Source organism: Zalophus californianus, chromosome 6 (genome assembly GCF_009762305.2).
Source record: "Zalophus californianus isolate mZalCal1 chromosome 6, mZalCal1.pri.v2, whole genome shotgun sequence".
NCBI lineage: Eukaryota > Metazoa > Chordata > Mammalia > Carnivora > Otariidae > Zalophus > Zalophus californianus.
Genome location: NC_045600.1, coordinates 14214752 through 14238010, shown reverse-complemented (window position 1 = coordinate 14238010; position 23259 = coordinate 14214752). Strand labels below are relative to the sequence as shown.

Here is a 23259-nt window from a genome sequence, read left to right as displayed (position 1 = left end):
GACAACCTGGTGGGAATCTGATGGTTTAAGAAGCACCCAGCATCACCTGGCAACTGTTTAAACAAGCCTGAACCTAAACAAGCATTTGGATCTGACTTCCAGGGATACAGGGCCAAGCTGAACAACATCACAAGGAAATACTCAGCCAAATTCAGGATGTGAGCATCCCCTAAACAACAGGCCTTGATCTTCTCAAAAAAGGGGGGCGGGGGATGGTAGGATCATTCCAGGCTGGAAAGACTACAGAGATCTAAAAATCCAGCGGCAACGCCTGTACCTTCACTAGATCCTGGTTTTAAAAAACCACAAAGTTATAAAAAATAAAAAAATAAAAAAAAAACCACCACCAACAACAACTTCGGGGTACAATTGGAGAAATCTGAATATGGACTACGTATCAGATGCTGTAGGGAATTATTTTAAATTTTCTTAGGTGTGGTAATAATGTTGTGATTATGCAGGAGAACGTCTTTATTCCTAAGAGATTCATGCTGATGTTTTAAAGCATCATGATGCCTACAATTGTCTTTTAATTGGTTCATAGAATTTCTACATAAAGATGAAGCAAATGTAACATGTTAACAAAGATGGATCTCCGCAGTAGGGTGTGTAGGTGGCCACTGTACTATTCTCGCACCTTTTCTGTATGTTTGAGTTTTTTCATAAGAAAAACATGAGGAGGGGCGCCTGGGTGGCTCAGTCGTTAAGCATCTGCCTTCGGCTCAGGTCATGATCCCAGGGTCCTGGGATCGAGCCCCGCATCAGGCTCCTTGCTCCGCGGGAAGCCTGCTTCTCCCTCTCCCACTCCCCCTGCTTGTGTTCCCTCTCTCGCTGTGTTTCTCTCTGTCAAATAAAGAAATAAAATCTTTAAAAAAAAAAAAAAAGAAAAACATGGCGGGAGGAGAGCAGCCGTGGCAACATTATTAACCATCTGTAAAGTCTTATCCTGAGCAGAGCCCGTTCTCCACACCCCCCACAGCCGTACTGAGCTGAACCGTGCCCTCAGCTCAGGACCCTCAGAACGTGACTCTATTTGGAGACAGGGGCTTTAAAGAGGTAATTAAGCTAAGACGAGGCTATTACAGTGGGCTCTGATGTCCTTAAAAGAAGAGGAGATTAGGACACGGGCACACACAGAGGGAAGATCATGTGAAGACACAAGAAGGTGGCCACCTACCAGCCAAGGAGAGACGCCTCTGAAGAAACCAGCCCAGCTGACACCTTTATCTCACACTTCCAGCCTCCAGGACTGTGAGAAAATAAATTTGTTTTTTAAACCTCCCCCACCCCCCAGTCTGTGGTACTTGTTATGGCAGCCCTAGCAAACTCATATAATAGGGAAGATTCCAGAAGGAGAAAGACTGTTCCTCTAATCCAGACAGAAGAACAGCTTTTGCTTCCTTGTGCACATTACCTATTTACTGATGGAGAAGAGCAAGCGCTCCCAGGATACCGTGTGTGTGTGTGTGTGTGTGTGTGCGTGTGTGTGTGTGTGTGTGTGCGCGCGCGCGCATGTGTAGGGGGGTGGGGGTGAAGACAGCTACTCAGGATGACTTAACGTCTGCTCCATCAGCTGGGGAATACCCAGACATCCTGAATCTCAGGTTCTCTTGCACTCATAGGACTTTGCTCAGAGCCAGCGATGTCTGGGGACATCCCCACAGCCTGAGCTTACCTCAGCAGAGACACTTAAAATGTACACGTCTGTCTGTTGCAAGTGATCAGACCTCGAATTTTTATCACTGACCAGAAATGTTTCGAGGATATTAAAGTCATTTCTCCTTGAAACAGAAGAAACCTTCTCGTGCCTATCATCAGGGTTCCCATTTATTAAAAAGAGGGGGCATTTTAAACATGAAATTAATAGTATGCAATTTTTACCTCTTCAGAACTCCCCAAAAATGCAAATAAAAACTGGTAGAAAAGGCAGAGAGAACGAGGTCTTATCAAATCTCTTTGCCTACACTGCTTGAATTGTGCCTGCGTTGAGGATAGAGGGTCAGTTCTAGAATCTCAGGGTGTGGGAGCTGGAAAGGGTCTTGGTTCTCCCAGTTGGCTCTCCTCACTTGGCATTTAAGGAACCTGCACTCAAAAGGGCAGCACTTGCTGAGAGCACACAGCTGGTGGCCTGACCCCAGGCTCCTTGCCACAGCCACACAGGCCTCTCACCACCCTGACCTTCACTCAGGGACCTTCCCTAGCTGTGCTGAAACCCCATGCCATGGTAAGAACCCTGAGTCTTCCCCCATAGACAGCAGGGAGGATGGAAAGATTTTGTTGGAAACTACCCACAGTTTCTCAACCGTGGCCCTACTGGCATCTGGGGCAAGGTGATTCTTTGTGGTGGGGGGCCGTCCTGGGTGTTGCAGAGGTTTAGCAGCATCCCTAGGCTCGGCCCACTAGATCACCAGTAGGACCCCTCACCCATGTTGTGACAACCAAATCTCCAAACACAGCCAAGTGTCCCCTGGTGTGTGTGTGGGGGGGGGGGCAAAACTCACCTCCAGTTAAGAACCGCTCCTCTAGAGCATGATAAACTACTAAGTTCTGACAAAGAGGGGGATCTCTCAATCCAAGCTCGATTTGAATGCAGAAGAGCTCCACCGCCTACATCACTGACTTCACCCCTGCACGTGGCTTCAACCACATCCCTTAAAAGCCCTGCCCACAAGCAGGGTGCTCCAGGGCTCCTCACGAAGCGCTGAGGCCACACACCAGGTGCCCTGGTCCCCCGTCCTACAAAAAGTGGCAACAGTGTGAGCAGGGACAGTCCTGGGAATCACCTGCAGAACTGCTTGTGAAGATGCGCACCCATGGGGACTAATGGCAAACCAGCCCTGAGAGGCCTAAACCTCTGAAATCAAGCTCAGTGACCACAGGAGAAAGGCCCTCTTGTCAGAGAATCATCACAAACACACCAGCAAGGCACCTCGACTGCATCTGCAAATATTACTGATAAACAGCACAAAAATTCTCTACTGTAGCCGACTGACTCCCTGTTTTCCTGAAGCGACTCACAGAGGGATTATGTCTCAGACGGAGGCCTGAGATTACACGTTCGTTCTTAATTTTTATAAAGCCTTTCCACAACATCTGGCGGTGTGACCCTACCAGCCCTCCCTAGCTAACTCTACGCCCCTGACACCCCAGCCATGCAGAGGGTGCTGCCAAGGCTAGACGGTCCCAGTGCCCACAGTCTGGGAAGGGCTTGGCCACGTCTGCTTAAATGAAGGTAAAGCTGGCCCCAGACCCTTTGCCTGATCCTCTCAACTACCTCCAACACTTCCCCTGGCCTGTGCAGAGCCAACACATCAGGCTGTTTACTGATGATCCCCTCTTGACGACCTTCAGTGCCCAGAGTGCACCAAGGCCAGACCAGAATGCATCATCTTCTTCCACCGCGCAAACCCACCCTTTCCTCCTTGGTGCTCGTCAAAGTGCATGATGCCCCCCTCCTCTAAGCAGGCTTAATCCCGGACTCTTACTCCTCTTCCTTGCCTGCCTGCCCCGCAGCCCTGGGCTGTCTTCACAGCCTATGGATTCCACCTCTGGGAGAGCAGGTCTGCTGTCACCAACGCCCTTCCTACAGCTGCCGACCTTGTCCCAGCCCCCGGCTCTCCTCCTGGACTCTGTCCCAACACTCTGCTTCCTGCCGCCAGGCCTTCACCACCTCAAATCCCCTCCTGTCACACTCCACTCTCCCCATGCCCCCATCTCCGACAGCTCCCCGGGGAGACAGAAAGCACCCCACCTTCCAGGCCTGAGGTACAGGCCCTGCACGGCATGAACCCTCCCAGCTCGCTGGCCTCACCCCAGGCCTCCCCTTCCCTGTTCCCTCATGTTCTCCTATCCCACCTCTGCCCATCTGGAGTTTGCTCGGCCACTGTTCCCACCCCCCACCCCACACGCCCTCTGAAGTGGGCTTGGGAGGACATGGGCTTCGGAGTCTCTGTTTCCTTGTCGGTACAATGGGCCAGTAATCACCCACTTTGTGGAGTGCTGAGATCACTGAGGAACAGAGGAAAGCACCTGACAAAGAGGAGCTAGTGTCTGAAGAAAAACACAGTCGCGCGCGCTAGGAGGCCGCACTGAGCAAGACACGCAAAAGGACAGTGCAGGCTCTCCTGCCGAGAGGGACAGGTTCCCACTGGGTCCGGAGAGGAGGAATGGGGGGCAAGCCCAATCCAACACTGCTTCCTATCGCTCAGGACACTGGAGTAGTTTTGTGTGTTTTCAAACCCCGGTTCTTTTTTTTTTTTTTCTGTCTTTTTCTTTTTTGGCTAGAGTCAGTACCATCTGTGAATTATCCTGCAGAGGCCAGGTTTTCGATAATTTGAATAAGACCTCAGGGAGTCTGAACTAAACATATGTCCCACAAAAATATAAAGTAATTCATATGCTTTCATCTATTAATTGGGAAAAGGGGCTTTTTATCAATGTCTACATTTTTTTGAACAGTCAGAGAAATGTCTGATTCTTTCCACCACACACAACCTGGCAAAAAGATGTCTTTTCTAGATAGACGTGAGAAAGGGGCATACTAGCATCAGAGAGAGTAAACACAAGGGATGGTTTTTAAATAAAAATAAGAGGTGGGGCGCCTGGGTGGCCTTAAGTGGTGCAGCGGCTGACTCTTGATTTCAGCTCAGGTCATGATCTCAGGATCCTGGGACTGAGCCCAGTGTTCAGCAGGGAATCTGCTTGTCCCTCTCTCTCTGCCCCCCCTTCCCCCCGCCACTCTCTAACTCTAAAATAAATAAATAAAATGAGGTGCGTGTATTGGTTTTTTAGAGCTGCCGTAACAAATACCACAAACTTGGTGGAAACTTATTTTCCGAGGCCAGAATTCTGAAATCAAGGGGCTGCCAGGGCCGCGCTTCCTCGGAAGGCTCTAGGGAATAGCCCTCCGTGTCTCCTCCCAGCTCTGGGGGCTGTGGTGATCGCGGGCGCTCCGGGCGTGGAGCTGCGCCACTCCGCCCTGCCCTGCCCTGCCGTCACACAGCACTCCTCCCTGTATGCCTGGGTCATCTCTTCTCAGAGGGACACGAGTCATTAAACGTAGGGCCCACCCGAACCCAGAACGACGTCATCTTAACTACTTACATCTGCAAAGAACTTGTTTCCAAAGGAGGTCACAGTCTGAGGTTCCAGACACACATGAACTGTGGGGGAATACTATTCATCCCATTACTGTGATGACGGAGGAAAATCAGGGAATTTTCTAGAATCATTAGAGCTACAAAGAACGTCAAACATAAGCACAGATGGTAAATAGGCTTCTTCTCTGATACCAACCCCAAAGGACTGGTGCTCTGGTGGTGGCTTCTAGAACTGACACTCAGAGAAGGAGCCCCAACCCCTGCATCTGCTGGGGGTGGGAGGTGCCGCGGTCCAGGAGGGATGCCCACCATGCCCACCAGGCCCACCACGGGAGTGAAACATGGGACTGAAGACGAATTCCACATCTCTGTGCTCCCCGACCTGAATCAACATCCTCACTTTGCAGATGCGGAAACTGAGCCCATGGAATGTGCGAGGCGCATCTCCACTTGGTGGAAGACCCAGGACCAGACCCAGTAGCGAGAGTGAGATGTGCAACCTCCCTGCATTACAGACAAGCTATGGGCTACGGGCAGACACCCACAATCAGCTGATGACCTTCGTTGGCAGAAACTGGTTTCATGTACTTAGAAAAGCGTTTCTCTAACTTAGATCAATAAACTTCCTTCCTTCAACAAACATCAGGACGCAACTATCACAATACAAGAAGTGAGTCCTAAGAACACCTAGTCTAGTTGTGAGAGATGACATGAAGCAATACGGAGGTGCAAAAAATCAGTGCCCACAGTATTATGGTTCCACCGAGGAGAGACAGCCCAGGCTGGGCAGAGAGCATCACAGAAGACTTCTTGGAGGAGGAGAGCCCAGTCAAAAGGCTAAAGGATGGACGGGAGTTATCCAGGGATAGAGAAGGATAGGCCATAACTAAGACCATGAGCAAAAGCCTTGATCAAACATGATTAACCTTCTTAAACCATAGCTAGGATTGCTGTATATATTGTAAATACAGTGCAGGTGCAGCCTTTTTTGAACCTGGCACCTGAGGATGATGACTCTCCTGAATTGGCATTTTACCAGAAGCAGAATGATAAAACCAGCTGAGCTTCCCATTTTTGCCTTGGCTGTCAGGGCACTCAGATGCAACAAATACTTGAGCTTAAGAATTTGGAGTATTTGCTTTCCCGTCTCTCCACAGCGTATGTCTATTTTCTACTTTTACTTAAATAGCCTTATTGTAACATGTTGCATGTATCTTAGGTTAATCCTTACTAAAAGAAGTGGGCTATACATTATGAACATGCTGATAAGGAATATATGCCACTGTGTAAGTATATGGTCCTAGAAGTCTAAAAGGTATAACCCCCATCACCCCCAAACCTTAAGTTAGACTCCACGACTCCACATGGCTAATCTTTTTCAGAAACCCAAACCCATCAACTTCTGAGAAAAGGGGGTTAATTAATTACTAACATAGCCATCAGGGTTCTAAGGAGAGTAAAGGGGAAAAAAAATACAACAAACAACAACAACAACAAAACAAAAGTTGGTTAGTGTTCTCTCTGGTCTCTTAAATTGAGCCCATACATGGAGAGGTAGCAGAAAGCAAAGGAGAAAGACAGGAAGACAAGAAATTCTTCCACAACTGATATGCACAGACATGTCTCAAAGGACCAGCACTCACTTTACTCACTGAGAGAATAAAAGAATTGAAGGTTCTGACTTCCAAAGGTTTAGCGCCCAACCACTGAAGACCTGATCCTCCTTCATTTTCCCTCAGCTCAGCAGCTTGCTGGGCAGGCTCTCCACCTCCACATGCCAATGCCCCCACTGACAGCAAATACTCAGGGGACTCCCCCTGGGGGGGAAGTGGAGTGGGGATGGAAAATTTCACTCTTTGCCCAGATGCAGGCGATACAACCATCTGGGGAAAATGAGCCAACCAGAAATAGTTTTTTAATTGCTTCCTGTGCACGGAGCACCAGCTAAGTGCCATTGGAGATAAAACACAAGGGCGCCGCCTCTGACATCAAGGAATTCATCATCTGGAGTAGAGACGCATGGCCTGCCACCAGGGTCCTTGCAGGAGGCCACAGAGATGCACACCGTACAACTCCAGGAGATGCTGTTTCCCGAAGGCCACAGCCCTGGGCCACCGATCTAACGCTGGCTCTGCTAGGCCAGGGGAGTCCGAGCAAACTGCTGAACCAATCTCCTAAGGTGGTTATGAGAACTGAGAGATGAGATCTGTAAGGTTCAATGAGAAAGTGCCTGACACACAGTAAGTGCTCAATTAACGTCAGTCCGGCAAATCATTATCCGATTAGCGCCAACACCAACTGTACTAGTTAGCTCCGCCTGCTTGCACAAAACACCACAGCATGGATGGCTGAAGCAACAGAAATGCAGTTCTCATATTCTGGAGGCCACCAGTCCAAGAGCCAAGTGCTGCCTGATTTGGTTCCTAGTGAACCTGGCTTTCCTCCTGGCTTCCAGACAGACAGCCACCTTCTTGCTGTGTCCTCACGCGGCCTTTCTCCAATGTGTCGGTGTCAGGAGATTTCTCTCTCTCTTCCTCTTCTTATAAGGCCATCCATCCTATAGGACTAGGATCACGCCCTCATGACCTCATTTAGCCTTAATTACTTTCTAAAAGCTCTACCACCACATACACTCACACTGGGATTAGGGCTACCACATCTGAATTGAGGGGACACAATTCGGTCTATTGCACCAACACAGGGGAAATGACCACCAGTATAATAGTCACTGAATGTCTACTATATTCCAGGAGTTGTGCCATCATTACATCATTTCATCTTTAAACAACCACGTGAGCAAGACATTATTATTCGCACATCACTGAGGAGGACACGAAGCTCACTGACGGTAATTAACTCGCTGAAGGACACGCGGCTAGCACATGGTCTAAGATTCATACCTAGGTTTCGGATTCCAACCTCCACGCTCCTAAAAATCATCTGCATTGCTCCTGATTTCATTAGATGATAGACTCTGTTATAAAGTTTATTATAAACGGCATAGACAGACTATAAATGCCAAGGGCCAAAGAGAGATTAATAAGATCATGAGGAGATGCCATTAAGGAGCTGGGATTTAAGCAGAGTCCTGAGCCAAGAGCTGGGTCAGGGTAGACAGAAGGGAGGTGGGGAGGGGTCCAGGTAAAGACAGCATGAGCAAGAGACCATGCCTGGTGGGTTCTGTAGAGCAGGGCAGGGACCTGCCTGTCTCCAGTGGTGGGTGTGTGCTGGGAACAGCATGACATGAAGCTACTAGAGGATGAAGACAGACTCCAAAGGGTCTCGAAAGTCAGGGGGGAGATGGGAACTTACTTCCACGGGGGACAGCGACCAATAAGGCCACCCGAGCAGGGGATACAGTGGTGACAGCGCTTGGGCTACAGGGGACAGAGCCTGGAGACAGGAAAAGCTGCACCGGCAGCTCAGGGAAGGAAGGAAGGGGCCACAAGCAAGGTGTGTGTGTGGGGGGGGGGGGGGGCTTGGGGGTAGTCCAGAGGGCCAGCTGCTGGGCTCTGCTCTTAGTGAGTTCTCAGTCAACTGGGGGCCAAGGAGATGAGGAATCAAAGAAAACTGCCAGGTTCAGCACCTCAGGGACCAGGAGAATGAGGGTGCCATTCACATGCATTCAGCAGATCTTCAGGAGCCCCCTGTGCAAGGCACTGTCTGACATTTTGAGGAGGAGACAGATGGTAAACAAGCAACAAATCAGTGTATAAATACACTTGGGACTGAGTGCCTCTGGGGGAAAAGTCCTGAAGGAGCCCAGCAGGAGAGCTCAAGGCAGACCTCTCAGAAGAGGTGTCATTAAAGCTAGAAGCAGGTGAAGAAGATGCCAGGTGAGTGAGATGCAGGAAAATCAAAAATGAGATGCCTGAGAGGCTGACAGCAAAGGCTCCGAGGGGTGAGGGCGGGGGACAAGATGTGATAAAGCTGGGTGCATTCCAGACAGGAGGGAACATGGCTCTAAGGGCCACCCACCAGTACCACCAGAGCACTGGCCCAGGACTGCCAGGCAGCATCCACTGAGGGAGCCTGGGCAAGTGGGGGAGTCCAAAGTCGGGTGATCCAGAAAGAAAATCCTGGGAAACCAGACATCTGAGGCACGGGGGAGGGGACCCAGGCAACACCAGGAGAGCTGACCTGCAGGGCAGCTTGCTATCCTGAAACATACATCTGGAAAGGCTCCAGGGGGCAGACCTGCAGCCCAAGAGGGGCCTTACCAGATCTGTATGGGCTTTCACAGCAATCCTTTCTCCCTCACCTGTGATGCTTTCCTGAAAAATGGGCTTTACAAGTAAAATGTAGGAAAGTCAAAAATTTGTGTTACAACATAAACCTCACTAGCACAAAGCCTTGTTCCTTCTTGGAGTGCTTAGAACAAACGCAAGCAAAGAAGCTCCTGGAGACCTCGCCTTTTGGACTCCAGCATCCACAATTCATTGGTTCGTTAGCAGCCCTGGCACATGCCCTTACTTTTCTTTTTTCCCTTACCGCGGAACCCCACCGTGAACCCAAAGGTTCACGCCAAATGATTTCCTGCTTCTTTCAGGGCGTGTTGAGAATTATGATCTTCATAATTCTTTTTATTAACCTTCTTAATTTTTAATTTTCATTTTTATGAAACAAGGGCAAAGAACCTACACAATCCAAATGATCGCAGGAAAAAATCATGCCATAAAGACAAAAATGGAAAAATTGTGAAAACTGATGTAGTAGCTGGCAGGTCGGTGGGATGGCTAAAAGCATCGCCTGCTGATGATGTGCAGAAAGCCAAATTTAGCATCCAAAGGGTGGTCGGAAGGTGTCAATACATGATATGAGCAAGCCCCCCGTGGAGGTACCACAGAAACGACCCAGGCTGGTCAGCTATAGAAGGGATACCTGCCCTTTGTCCCAAGGCAGAGGGTTGGACTTAGGGAATAATAAGCTTCTTTTCAACTACACAATTTTATGAAACAAAGACTTTTTTTCAGTCTTGTAAACCATCAAAAATTCTGCACTGGGAATGTTTTCAGCCATATGTCTCAACAGCAATATATATGTTTTCAAAGTAAGGAAAACTGTTACTTTAAGAAAATGATAAAGCCGTGAAATCCACTAATATATTTTTCAATCAGGAAACTATGTTCAGGGATTTTCTCTAAGCTGCTTTTTTTTTTTTAAAGAGGAAATCCCAACCCACGGAGCAGACAATTTGCTTTTTCTTCAAACTGACAAGCAGTATCACTTTTGTATTGGTACTAGAGAATTCTTATTATTGAGTGTGCCTTTATTCTGAGGGGGGAAGCCCAGAAAATAAAATACAAGGTATTAAAGAAAATAAAAATGGTGCAAGGACACTCCAAAGTAACTGAATTCACTCTATGACCCAAATCTCCAAACCCCTTCGGAAGTCCCTGCCAACCCCCGGGAATGCTGTGGGAGACGCTACTGCTCAAGTCCTCACCAATGTGAGGGGGACCTTCTCTGAAGCAGAGTCCACACTTACACTTAGTCCCATTCCTCAAGAGGCCCTGCCCCTGTCACTTAGGAAAGAAGGTCACTGACAAAATAAAAGCTCAAAGCTTCAGTCAGCACAGCTGAGCCAACGAAGCTGTGAGGAGGCGGCATCTCCAGAAAGTTCTTGTGCCAAATGCCTGACGGCACGGTGGATCCAGCCCGCCACGAGCCAGAGATGAAGTGGACTGGTCTGAGGGAACGGCATGTACTTCCTTGTGCTTGGTCTCCTGGGGCCGGTTACGAAGAGTGAGAACTTTGGAGGAGAGAATCACCTTGACCCCAAGTAGCAGCCTGACCGCCCACTGGCAGCCCCGGGCTGACCTCAGCTCTCACGGGCGGCGAGCAGGCCCCCCTCCTTGAAAAGCAGCCAGGTTAAAGGGCACGACTATTGCTCAGAAATAAACTGTTGTGACACTGGGCAAATTGAAGACACTCGACAAAAGCGCCTTCAGATGCTTGGTAGAGCTGAGGTCACACAAACACTGAGTCATCGGGAACAAAGTAGCCAATACATTAATAATTCTAAAGGGATTCTGATGGAGAATTATTCAGTCAGTCCCTCGCTTCTGTACCAAGACCTCAGCTGATGTGAGCATTCACAGTTGTGCAAACGGAGTCGCATGATTTCACGTTTCAAGCAAAAGGATTTGCCGCTGAAGAACATGTTACTCCAAACGAGAGTCGCCTTGAACTTCCAAGTTCAAGGTTTACACAGGCCCTGAGTAAGAAATGCTGAGCAGGTATGGTACCTAGTTGTACCAATTCATGCCGAGCACCAGGCAGCAAGAACCACCCCACCACCCTACAGGACCAGTGCATCCAAGACCCTGCTATGCACCTGAGGCCAAGGGAGTGGGTCCCTGGGACAGATGCCTGGGTGCAGGAGATAGCCCAGGGTGGGGGTGCTTAGCGCCTGAGGACCAGGAGAGGACCGAGCCAGGCCTGTAAACACCTCAAACTCAGAGTAGGGAGTGGGGAGCCAAGAAAGTCAGTTCTGTAAGGAAGAGTGCCTTCTGAACAACAGGTCAGGTTTTGATAAGATGGGATGAGTGTCATGAGTTTAAAATAGGAGGACGTGGGGCACCTGGCTGGCTCAGTTGAAGGAGCATGCGACTCTTGATCTCGGGGGCCATGAGTTCAAGTCCCACGTTGGGTGTAGAGATTAAATAAATAAATTAAAACTTTAAAAATATGATAAAATAGGAGGATGTGCTTTAAGATTTTCAAATAAAGCTAGAAAAGCTAATGGGCACCTGAGTGGCTCAGTTGGTTAAGCATCTGCCTTCAGCTCAGGTCCTGGGATCGAGTCCCGCATCGGGCTCTCTGCTCGGCAAGGAGTCTGCTTCTCCCTCTCACTCTCCCACTGTGCTCTCTGTCTCTCTCAAATAATTAAATCTTAATTTTTTAAAAAAAAGCTAGAAAAGCTAAGCCTTCCCCCTGCTCCATCATCCCACACTACCTCTACCTGAGAGACAGTGACAAGGTTTTTTAATAAAATGCTTTCACTTGGAAGAAAAGGAGTATGCTGGCGCTTACTACAAATCACTTCTGATGAAGAAAAGCAAGTTCAAGGCCATGACCAATAAGCTACTGCCCCAAGGTAATGGGTCCCATTTGGGACCTGTCGTCTCTGCCCCTGTGCGTTCACCTGCAGTGTGTGCAGCAAACACAACCAACATCCTAACAAATCCTCCCCACTCTGTCAAGAAGATCTGTGCTCTCCTCATTGACCATCTAAAACTGAAGAGGAAAAGAAGCCACTTGCCCCCGAAGGTGGCTGCATCTTTAATGTGAACAAGGTCAGGTTTCAAATGTACTTGAAAAAGGCAGTTATCAGGGAGAAGTTCTAAGCTCTGGAGACATGGCTTCTGGAGCCCCCAACTGTGTGGCCGCACACTTCCCTGGCCTCAGTGCCCTCCTCCATAAAAGGACACGGTCCCGCTGCATAACTCCTAAGCACCTGCGGCTGGGCGCTACCCTCAGCCTTTAGTGCAGGTGGAAACTCATCGCTGCTTCTTTTCGTTGCTGTGTTCATGTCCCACAGTTGCTAGAAAAAAGTGCCACTAACCGGTGGCTTAGAACAACAGAAATTTATTCTCTCCCTGTTCTGGCTTGAAGTCCAAAACCCAGGTGTCAGCACAGCTGGTTGCTTCTGGAAGTTCTGAAAGAGGATGTGTTCCACACCTCTCTCCCAGCTTCTGCTGGATGCCAGCAATCCTTGAGTTTCTTGGCTTGTAGACACATCACCCCAACCTCCGCTTCCGTCTCCCCTGAATGCAGGTCTGTGCCTCTTCTCCTCATCTTATAAGGACATCAGTTATACTGACTTAAGGCCCATCCTCACCCACTAATGCCCTCATCTTTACTTGATTATATCTGCAAAGATCCTATTTTCAAAAAAGGCCACAGGTACATTCACAGGTACCGAGGAGTGGAGCTCCGACTTATCTTTTTTGAGAAACTATTCAACCCCCAGTGCTCGCTTGCTTAGACAGGCAAATGCTGGGCACCATGAGAAATCCAACAACGACACCATGTGACTGAGCTGCCGTTTCCAAACAGATGATCTACAAACCTCTGCGCCGTTTCCAAAGTCCGGAGGTGAGCGTGGCCCTCCAGCAGCCACAGCCAGGTGACAGCCACCAACACAGCTCCCCCCAAACCTGGGGTAAACCTCAGCTCCAGCCTAAACAAATGGCTCTAAGAGCATAAGCCCAACATTTTACACCGGGGGGGAAAAAAAGACCAACTGGGATTACATTTCGTAAAACTCAATCACTGTTAAGAAAATAACCATCTGGCAGTAAATCACGCCTGCACAGACGGCAGGCTTGTCCAGAGACAGGCAGGAGTGACTCAGTTACTGCAACAGAAGGGGGGAGCCCAGAGAGTCCAGAGGTACCACTTGTCTGGAGCAGGGACCTGGGGAGGAGAGATGAGCCCAGTCGCAAGTGCCCTTCACAGCCTCTGACTTCACTGGGAGTTCATTAAATGTATTTTCAAAAAGGAGACATCATCAAGAGAAATGTACACACACAAAAGAGTGAGAGAGAGAGAAATGTACACAGAGAAAGAAACCAAGAGCCCACTGTGGACATGGTGGCCTAAGAGATCTGGCCAGGTGCACGCATTGCCAAGGGTGCCCACGTGGCCATGCACGCTCTAGAATCCCATTTCCGCAGGAATTGGACACTCCCCTAATCCTGGGGTGCCAGGAACACTGGGAGAGCGCTCACAAGAGCTGGGTCCCAACTGCTGGCTGTGACACGCAGGGGAGAGCGAGAGACACAGTGGACCCCTGGGGAGACACAAGATCCAACTTAAGCACAGCTGAGTCCCCGTCAACGTTGGTTGCATACATCTTAATTATGGCACAAGAACGGGCTTGCAGATCACACACATCCTAGCACCATTTTCCCACACGGAAAGGTCTTCTGCAGAATGAGCAGTGTGAGGATGGGGCCCCAGTCGGACACCTCCCCCAACCCTTTCGGAAACCCTACGACACTGCTGGGCAAGCTGCCGGGCAGAAACGTTCTTCCGCAGCTCACCACATGGCCCCGGGCAATCGGAGGCAGATCAGAACCCGTGACTGGTGGTCAGCATGGACTAGGGAGGATAATCCGAGTCCTCTGTGGCAACTAGTTGGGGAACCAGGGATCAAAGCCAACGCAGCTCCCACATGAATTACTGAAAAAACACACTGAATAAGCACAGTGGGCCCACAAGAGAAGGTTTACTGAATGGGGTGGAGAAATTGAAAATTCAGAGAGAAACAGACACTCGTCCCAGTCACAGGTCAATGACCAAGTTCGCTCTAGAATCCAGAGACCCTAAGCCTCAACTTCAGTGCTCTGTGCACTCTCTCCCTATGAACCCTCTCTGTACAACAGAAACCTTGCTCATTGATTCATACAAAAACCAAGAGGCAGATCCCCCTCGCCTACCCTCCCATAGCACCTTGTATAGATGTTGTACGCCATGTTGTAGGTGTAACTCTTATTTCCTCATCTTTCCCACTAGACTGAAATCACCCTCATTTTCCTGATGCTTAGCACAAAGCCTGTTTATAAGCATGAAGCCAACATGTGTTAAATGAATGAGTTATAAGGAAGTTTCAGGCACCACACAGAAGTGGTATCGTTACCTTACTGCTTGTTAATATTATTTAAGAGAAACAACCCCCTTAGATATAAACTGATCTATAATGATGGGGGGAAAGCCTTTAACATAAGTCACGGGGTGCCTGGGTGGCTCGTTAAGTGTCCAACTCTTGGTTTTGGCTCGGGTCATGATCTCAGGATTGTGGGATCCAGCCCCACGTTGGGCTCCCCGCTCAGTGGGGAGTGTGCTTTAAGATTCTCTCCCTCTATGGGGTGCCTGGGTGGCTCAATTGTTAAGCATCTGCCTTCAGCTCAGGTCATGAGCCCTACATCGGGCTCCCTGCTCGGCGGGAGCCCCCTGCTTGTGTTCCCTCTCTGTGTCTCTCTCTGTCAAATAAATAAATAAAATCTTAAAAGAAAAAAAAAAAAGATTCTCTCCCTCTGCCCCTCTCCCCACTCATGCACGTGCATGAATCTTAAAAAAAAAAAAATAGTCAAAAAAACCCCAGAGATAATGAATATAGAGTTAATCAGGACATATCCTCAAGTAAAAAATGTTCCGGCAGTCCTCCGACTACACTGGTCAGTGCTTCTGGGCGATCTGCATTCCCTACACATAATGCCTGTATCAACAAACAGGATCAGGTCCTTTGCTCTCCAGGAAGGATCTGTGTGGATTTCATCGATGGCTAGAATATGAATTAGCAGGTAACTCAAAACAGTGTCCATAGACAGATTCATTCAAAAACTAAAATTCAAGGGCAGTCCGAGTAGTTAACGAAACAAAAAATGTGATAGCTTTGAGCATATTTTCAAAGGTCACGAACAGAAATGATACACCATTTATTTAGAAAATTTAGTACACTCAGTGACTCAAAGTAAGACACATGAAGGAAAACAAACCCATGTAAATGGCACAAGTTCATGTCCATTTCCAATTAATCGGAATCTCAAAGCATGAGTGAAACAGCTAAGATAATGCAAAGAAGAGCCTCAGACAAGAGGCAGCAGACCTGGGCTCTTCACCCAGATACAGGGGTTTTCAGCGTATCACTCACACTGTTTGGATCTCAGATTCTTCTATAAACCAACATGGCCTTCTAGGATCCCAGGAAAGAGATCTCTAAGAGTTCAGGGAACACCAACGGGGAAGAAAATCTGTTGTGCTCATGTTCACACTCACAGAAGTGACAGACTACTGGGTGTTACGTACAACTAAGTGAATTTCCTAGGGCAAGGGTCAATTCTGTTGTATGGCTTGAACTACCTCTTTCTCTCCCAACTGTAGAACACTCCTTGGTCAGCACATTCAACGCAAAGACTCTCTTCCTTTCGTTAATTCTGGACAAGAGGGTGGTAGTGACGGCCACAACAGTTGGCCACTGAAGGTAGACGGAGGCAGATACCTGGGCCAACCCAGTCTTACAGCAGACTGAGAAAACATTAGAAAGCAGTACTCTTCCTAATTAGAGAAAGCTACTCATACAGGGTACACAAACCTGATTATAACATGAAATACTCAAGTATTTCCAAAAGGCTGAACCTACGTTTATCATAAACGCTTGAATTGGTGGCTGATGGCTTGTCCATTCTCTCGTAAGGTATTTCAAGGGTACCTACCACATGGCAGGCAACATGCTGGCCCCCAGGGATGCAAAAATGGCTAACACGTGATCCCTGCTCTGCATCTCAGGGTGGGGAGAGAAGTGGGAGGGGGACTTTAGTATCTGGCAGGCACAGATACTAAGGAGATAATCACACTGCAAAAGAATAGGCAAAGTGGAGAACAAAAACCACAGTGGGAAGGGGTGGTTTGGGAAGGTTCTGCAGAGGTGCAGCTCAGCTGGGTCGTCCAAGTGGACGATGCAGCATCTGGAGGAGAAAAGAGGAGGAAGAATATTTTGGGCAGAGAGAACAGCATACCCAAGTGACAGTCAGCATTAGAGCACATGGCCTTTGTGGGCACAGGGAGTCCTGGGATATGGCAAAAAGACTGGAACATCAGAATAATGATGGAGAAGAGGATGAAAGGGAAAACAGCTTCCTTTAAATGGTGAGGGGGAAAGAAGAGGAAGGAGCAGAGATCAAAAAGAGATTTAAGAGACACATCAATGAAATGCCATATGTGGACCTGCTTTGGATTCTAATTTGAATAAACCACTGCTGAATTTTTTTTTTTTAAACAATCAGGTAAATTCTAAAATGGACTGGATTTTAGGTGACAGTAAAGAATCACAGTTAATTTGTTTTTAGGAGTGACAATGGTTTTGTAGGGGCGTGTGTGTGTGCGTGTGTGCGTTTGTGTGTGTGCGTGCGTGTGTGTGTGTGAGTTCTCATGTATTAGAGATACAATCTGAAATATTTGTAGACATCATGATATGATTTGGTGCCTGGGATTTGCTTTAAAATAATCCAGCAAGGGGGTGCCTGGGCGGCTCAGTCTGCTTCAGGATTCTTTCCCTCTGCCCCTTTCCCCACTCACGTGTGTGCTCTCTCTCAAATAAATAAATCTTCAAAAAAGTAAAATAAAATAAATAAAAATAAGATAATCGAGCAAAGAGGGTGGGAAGGGGCCAGGGGAGGAAGGATGGAACAAGACGGGTCCCTTGTGAACAATACACATGATATGTCGACTCCCGTGAGAGCCCCAGTGGACTCTGAAGTCCATTATGATACAGTCCTGAAATCTGCCACAATAAAAAGTATTTGAAAGGCAGACCTTAAAAGCCCTGCTGAAGGGTTTGAACTGGGTCCTCTAAACCTTGCTTCTCAAACTTCAGTGTGAAAAAGAATCATCTTGGGAGCTTGTGTAAATGCAGATTCCCAGGCGGCAGCACCACAAGTTCTCAGTAAACATGGGCAAAGGCCCAGAAATCTGCATTTCTAATAAACATTCCAGATTATTCTAAAGCTGGTGGTCAGAGCCACACTTTGAGACAAACCACTCGAGGTAACAAGAACCACCCAAGGGCTGGGAGAGAATTCGTGTCTGGGTACTGAAGCCTCGACAGCACTCTATCAGATGGACTGGAGGAGAGACAGTAAGTAGAGGAGGAAAAGCGTCAGCCAACAATGAAGATCAGTGGCAGTGGAGATCAGAGAGAAGCGAACAGCCGGAGGGACACTGAGGAGGCCGAATCAAGAGATCTTTGTAACTGACTGGGAATGAGATTCAGGAAGAGGAAAGCATCAGGGGTGACCCCGAGGTGTTCCCCAAGGACCCAGTGTTGCCTCCCCCACGTCCACAGCACCTCGTCCAATGTCCTCCACGTTCTAAGAACTCAGTATGGTTAAATCAACAAAAGAATGAGTAAAATCACCTACTCGGCCCCATTTTCCTACAGAACTAAAACATTAATATTACCGTGCTTCCCTGTAATGCCAAAGGGGAAAAGACGTTACCATCTCAAACAGCAAGAGGGAAAAATCTACCCTACCATCAAAAAATGACCAAATCCACAGGGCCATGCTGAGGGAGTGGGTCACTCAACTCATTTCTCTGTGAACTGTATGAATTCTGGAAGGGTCAAGACATTCATCGAAGTGGTGACGCCAACAAATAAAAGCAATGGTCAATGAAAACAGGATCCATTAAATTAAAAAAAAAAAAAAGAGTGAAACACTTTAAATGAAAAATAGTTGCAGATTGGGATTTTTTTTTTCTGGTTTGTGTAAAAATCTGGTCCACATTAGTTAAGTCTATAGAAAATCATTCTGTGACCACTGGGGCCTTCTGCATGGAGAATAGGGAGGCTTGCTGCACAAACCTCTACGGTTCCTGCTTTGTACCTTTGTATATCTGGCACCCATGCTCAGAAATGTCTAAGGGCTCCCCATTGCCTTCAGAGCAAAGTCTAGATTCTCGGCCATGGCTCTCAAGAACCCCACAGTCCAGCTCAAACTACTTTCCCAAATCTATGTCCCTCTCTGTCCTACAGGAGCCCTCTGCTTCAGCCAACAGGGGAAAAGAAAAGCAAAGAAGAATCTTGGTTCAACATCTGGTCATGTCAACTTAGCAAGCCAAAGAATCTTTCTGAGCCTCAGTTTCCCCACCTATAAAAAGAACCTAGTATCAACTTTGCAGTTGCTGGAAAGCTATGAGGTCATAGGTACAAATGCCTCACACAATTCCAAACAGTCCCCCCATAAGCTCTGTGAAAATATCAGTTCCCATTTGGCACACGCGATCTCCCGCATATGACTTCCCACCCCATTCCCCGCGCCCCTGCCCTCCCCCCATGTCAAGCTAACCCTGGTGACTGGTGACCTCCTCTCCCTGCCATCGGCCCCTGTTGTCCTGGCCTTCCTGAAGGGTCCAGCTAATGAAATTCTGTGTCATCTCCAGGAATCCCACCATGGTTCTGCTAACCGTTGGGAATTATTTTCTCCTTTGGATTTCCAAACCATGTAATCTTGGCCATTGGCCAATCCCTTGGCAAATGGCAAATGCCACTTTTAACCTTTCTCGTCTTTTCTTATCTCTGCCCAGTCCACTAAACCCAAGTTTGGTAACCTCGCTGAATGTCTACGCCAGTCCCCGCAAAGAGTAATTACATTTTTTCTCCATGTTGAAAATCACAATGTGATGACATGGGCTGGTTAGCAAGAACCATTACCCAATCTCTTGATCTTGAAAATCAGGACAACTTGTGTTGGATAGCTGACATTTAATCCTGTCTAGAACAGGGGGCTAGAGTTCATAATTTGGGGTAATCACTCAACCCTATGATTACAGGCAAGTTGAGGGCAGCTGGGAGGAAGAAGTAGCCACCAAAGAAAAACTTTGCTAGTTTGGGAAATGCCAGCCCCAAATCTATGGAATCAAAGTGCAAGAAAGATGAAGTCATCACAGCCACAATAAAGAAGCAGAAGGGACCCTTGGGACAGTCCCAGAGCTCTCTGGTGTATTAGTCTCCAAAACCTGGGACAGGTGTCCTGAGGAGACACAAAGGGAAACAGAAAGTACAAAATAGTCAAAAGCTCCTCTTATTTTTATTTTCATTTTTGAAATGTTTTTGAAAGACCGAAGGCTTCCCAAAAAATTTTTCATGGCAGGCATGTTTCCAGCCCCAGCCCAGCCCCAGCCCCAAGCCCACATGAAGGGGCGTCCCAGCAGCTGCCTGGATCCAGGACACCCTGCCCTTGTTTTGACCGGACCTGAGCATCTAACCCAGGATGACCAAGTCCATGTGTCTAGGAACTATGACACAGACACTGCACCTGAAATGATAAGGTCGATGTCGCTGGGCTTGGGGACCGTCACATTGAGGGGGATGGCTCCAAAGGTCCACCATAGCAAGCCAATGGTGTTAAGAAGCAGAAATCAACAGCCACACAGAAGAAGATAGACTGCAAAGAAAAGACTGGAGTACATCCGCACAGAAAGGCAGGGATGAGCATCCCATGCGGCCACGGAGGAATGTAGAGAGTGGTTCTGATCACCGCGGACCAAAGATGTGCTCTGCTGCACCTCACCCCCCCACCCAGTGGGACTGATTATTTTATCTTTGGGACACTCTTTTACTTACGCCAACCTGGGTGGCTTTCCTTTCCTTGCAACCAAATGTGCACTGACTACAACATTCTCCTTTAAGAGAAACTAAATAAACTCCACTGGGAAATCCCTCTTATAATCTATTTCAACTGACAGCAGCTACTTTTGTCTGATTTATTACCTCGGTAAGCCTTCCTTTGGGCAGAGGGAGGGGCTGCGATCTCTTTTAAAGCAGAACTGATCCTACATTACCAGTGCCCTACACGATGCATCTAAACTAGTTTGGTCAGCTTATCCATTCCCTGAAAGCTGGGGAGCCACCACATCAGCAACTCTGTTGCTAAGGCAACTGCTTACTTTCCATATCAACGGCAAACTCGTTGCTATGGAAACACATATACAAGAAAAATTCCTCTCTCCAGCCAGGGACCAGATGGCAGGGAACTCAGGGAAGTCATGGGTTAGGGGGCTTTGCTAAATGGGATGTTTACTAGAGTGCATTTCTCTCATCATATCGGAGACACCATCGGCCCCGAGCACATTTAGAAATTACCACCTCATTACAGAAAGCAAAGGTTTGTTTTCTGCCTGCAAAACTACAGGCAGGAACTACAATACGTACAGGTAAGTTATTTTTGAAATAATTCTGAATTTCTCCCTCTACATACAAACGTCTTTTGTTTTTATTCCCCATGCTGAATATACCCTAAAATGAATTCTCCGGTCAAACAGTAATGGAAATCTAATTTTCAGTAAGAACTGAAATAGAGGTTTGATTTTTTTTCCTCCTTTCTGATGGAGAGATAATCCAGAAATCCTCTTTAGTTTCTACCAACTAAGCGCTAATGTGTCCCAGATTTATACCTCTGCTCTGACTTCTCTATTGAGCTTGAAACTCACATATCAAACCTCCAACCTGACAGCTCCACTCAGATGTTCAAAAGCCACCTCAAATTTAACACGGTCAAAACAGAATTTTTGCTCTATCCCCCATCTGACTTCCCAACCCTCGTTTGCCCACAAGCCTTCATCTGCAAACCTCAATTCTGGTCTGAGCCAACATCATTTCTTTCACCTCTAACCTGCACCACTGGAACCAGTCCAGATACATGCTTCTCCCTGATGTCTCTTCACAACATCTCATTCTCCCTCTTTAATGTGCTTTCTATTAGCCTTCTTTCTGCTCCTTGGACATTTCAAGCTGTTGCCACCTCAGGGCCTTTGCACCTGCTGTGCTCTCTGTTTCTTTGCAGCACCCCTTTGCCACTTAAGGCATGGCATCTCTGGGAAGCCTCCTACCCCCACCCCTCTCCAGCACATTATCCTGTTGTGTTTTCTTCATTGTGTGTATCACTATCTGATAGATTACCTATGTGACCATATATGGATCTACTGTTTAACATGGGCCTCCCCCTTCCCATTTCCCTGCCCTATAGATAGTCCAGAACAGCCCGGTAACTATCACAGGTCACCACTATATATCCTCAGCACCCAAAACTGTGCCCGGCACTCCCCATGTATGTGTAGCATGAATGATCATCACTGCTAAAAATGCTTCTAAAAGGACTGAGCTACTTTTTTTGGAAAACGCTGAGTCTAATTTTTACTTTGCAAACTAAGGCTTCTGCAGGGTCTCGGAACCATGGCTACGAATGCGGGTTCTCACTTCACATGCGTCTGTGGAAGACACTGGAAAGAACTGGGCATTCCATGCAGTATTCCAAGAGAACTTCACAGGATGCTATTCTGTACCACACTGCTGTACTCTGACCGCAGGAGACCCTGGATGCTTTTTGCCCTCCGCAAGAGCCATGATGAGAGTAGCGCTCACGCGACTTGGCCTTTTTTTCTAAAAACAAAGTGTACAAACATTCTGCTGGCTGGCTGTTTTCTGTCTAATGACATTAGTTAAATCACTTCTCGGTCCTGTCCCCAGAGGACCACAGACAGCCTCTGTGGGGCACTTGACAGAGCTCCAGTAAATGGAAGGCAACCCTGAACTCAACCCCAATGGGAGCACAGCGGAACCCCACCTACCCTGTGGGGACGAGGGGAAGAGACCACAGGGTCACCGGAGAGCCTCTCCCCTGGGAAGCAACACAATCTCTCCGCCTGGATTTACTGGCCTCCTGCTGAGTTCACAAGCGTGCACAAACGCACACACATCAAAGACTTCATCCCCTTCTTGGAAGGCGATGTAACCTCACCCGGCAAACCGGCAAGTTATTATTGAAAAAACAACTTTACACTGCTTTCTATCTTCAACCATACATCTCCCCACTTTTCTTCTTATCATACTGGGCACAGACTGCATCTTCACCTCTATCAAGCTACTGCTTTTGAAAATATTAAATGCAATTTAACCAGAATATCTTGAAGCAAAACCTTGGTTAACTGCCATGTTTAAAAAAAAAGAAAAAAATGGGTCGGTGTCTCCGCTTTAGTAAAGTTACCAGAGCAATTTAAAGTTTTCCCCTTGGCGTCCTCACTCCCCAACCAACTCCTTACTCTTATTTACATAACCTCCCTGAGCACCCATCTCTCTCCTTCCTCTTCCCTGACACGGTTCCAACACATCCCTTGGGTCCAGCAACATTCATCTCCTCTAGGCCTCTGTGACAGAAAATCCCACGCTTGCTCAGTAACACAACCAATGTTTTACTTGGGACTGCAGCGGGCCCAGCCAAAAGACACCATTTCTTAGCCTGCTTTGCAGCCATGTGACCAGAGTATAACCAATAAGATGAAAGCAGAGTGTGGGGTTTCTGAAAAAGCTCCTTAAAATTGCTAATTCAGTGGGACCCCCTTTGGTCCCTTCCCTACACCTCCCTTCCTACTTCCTAAATGGAGAACACGCTAGCTGATGCCATCTCCAACCACGAGAAGATTCTGAGAATGGAAACCAGCAGTGACTTGTAATAGCAGAGCAGAAAGAGAGATGGAATGTGGGTCTCTGTCCAACACAAGACTTACTTTATGTGACAGACCAATCCACTTGTAGCGTGTTTAATTCACCCTTGTTTGGATTTTCTAGAATAAATAGTCAAACCTCATCCTAACTAAT

General features: G+C 47.8%; 1 protein-coding gene across 5 annotated transcripts in view; it reads right to left on the bottom strand.

Annotated features, from left to right (window-relative positions):
- The window catches only part of FOXN3 (forkhead box N3), a 279851-nt gene that overhangs the window by 189490 nt on the left and 67102 nt on the right, over positions 1 to 23259 (bottom strand). The window lies entirely within an intron of this gene.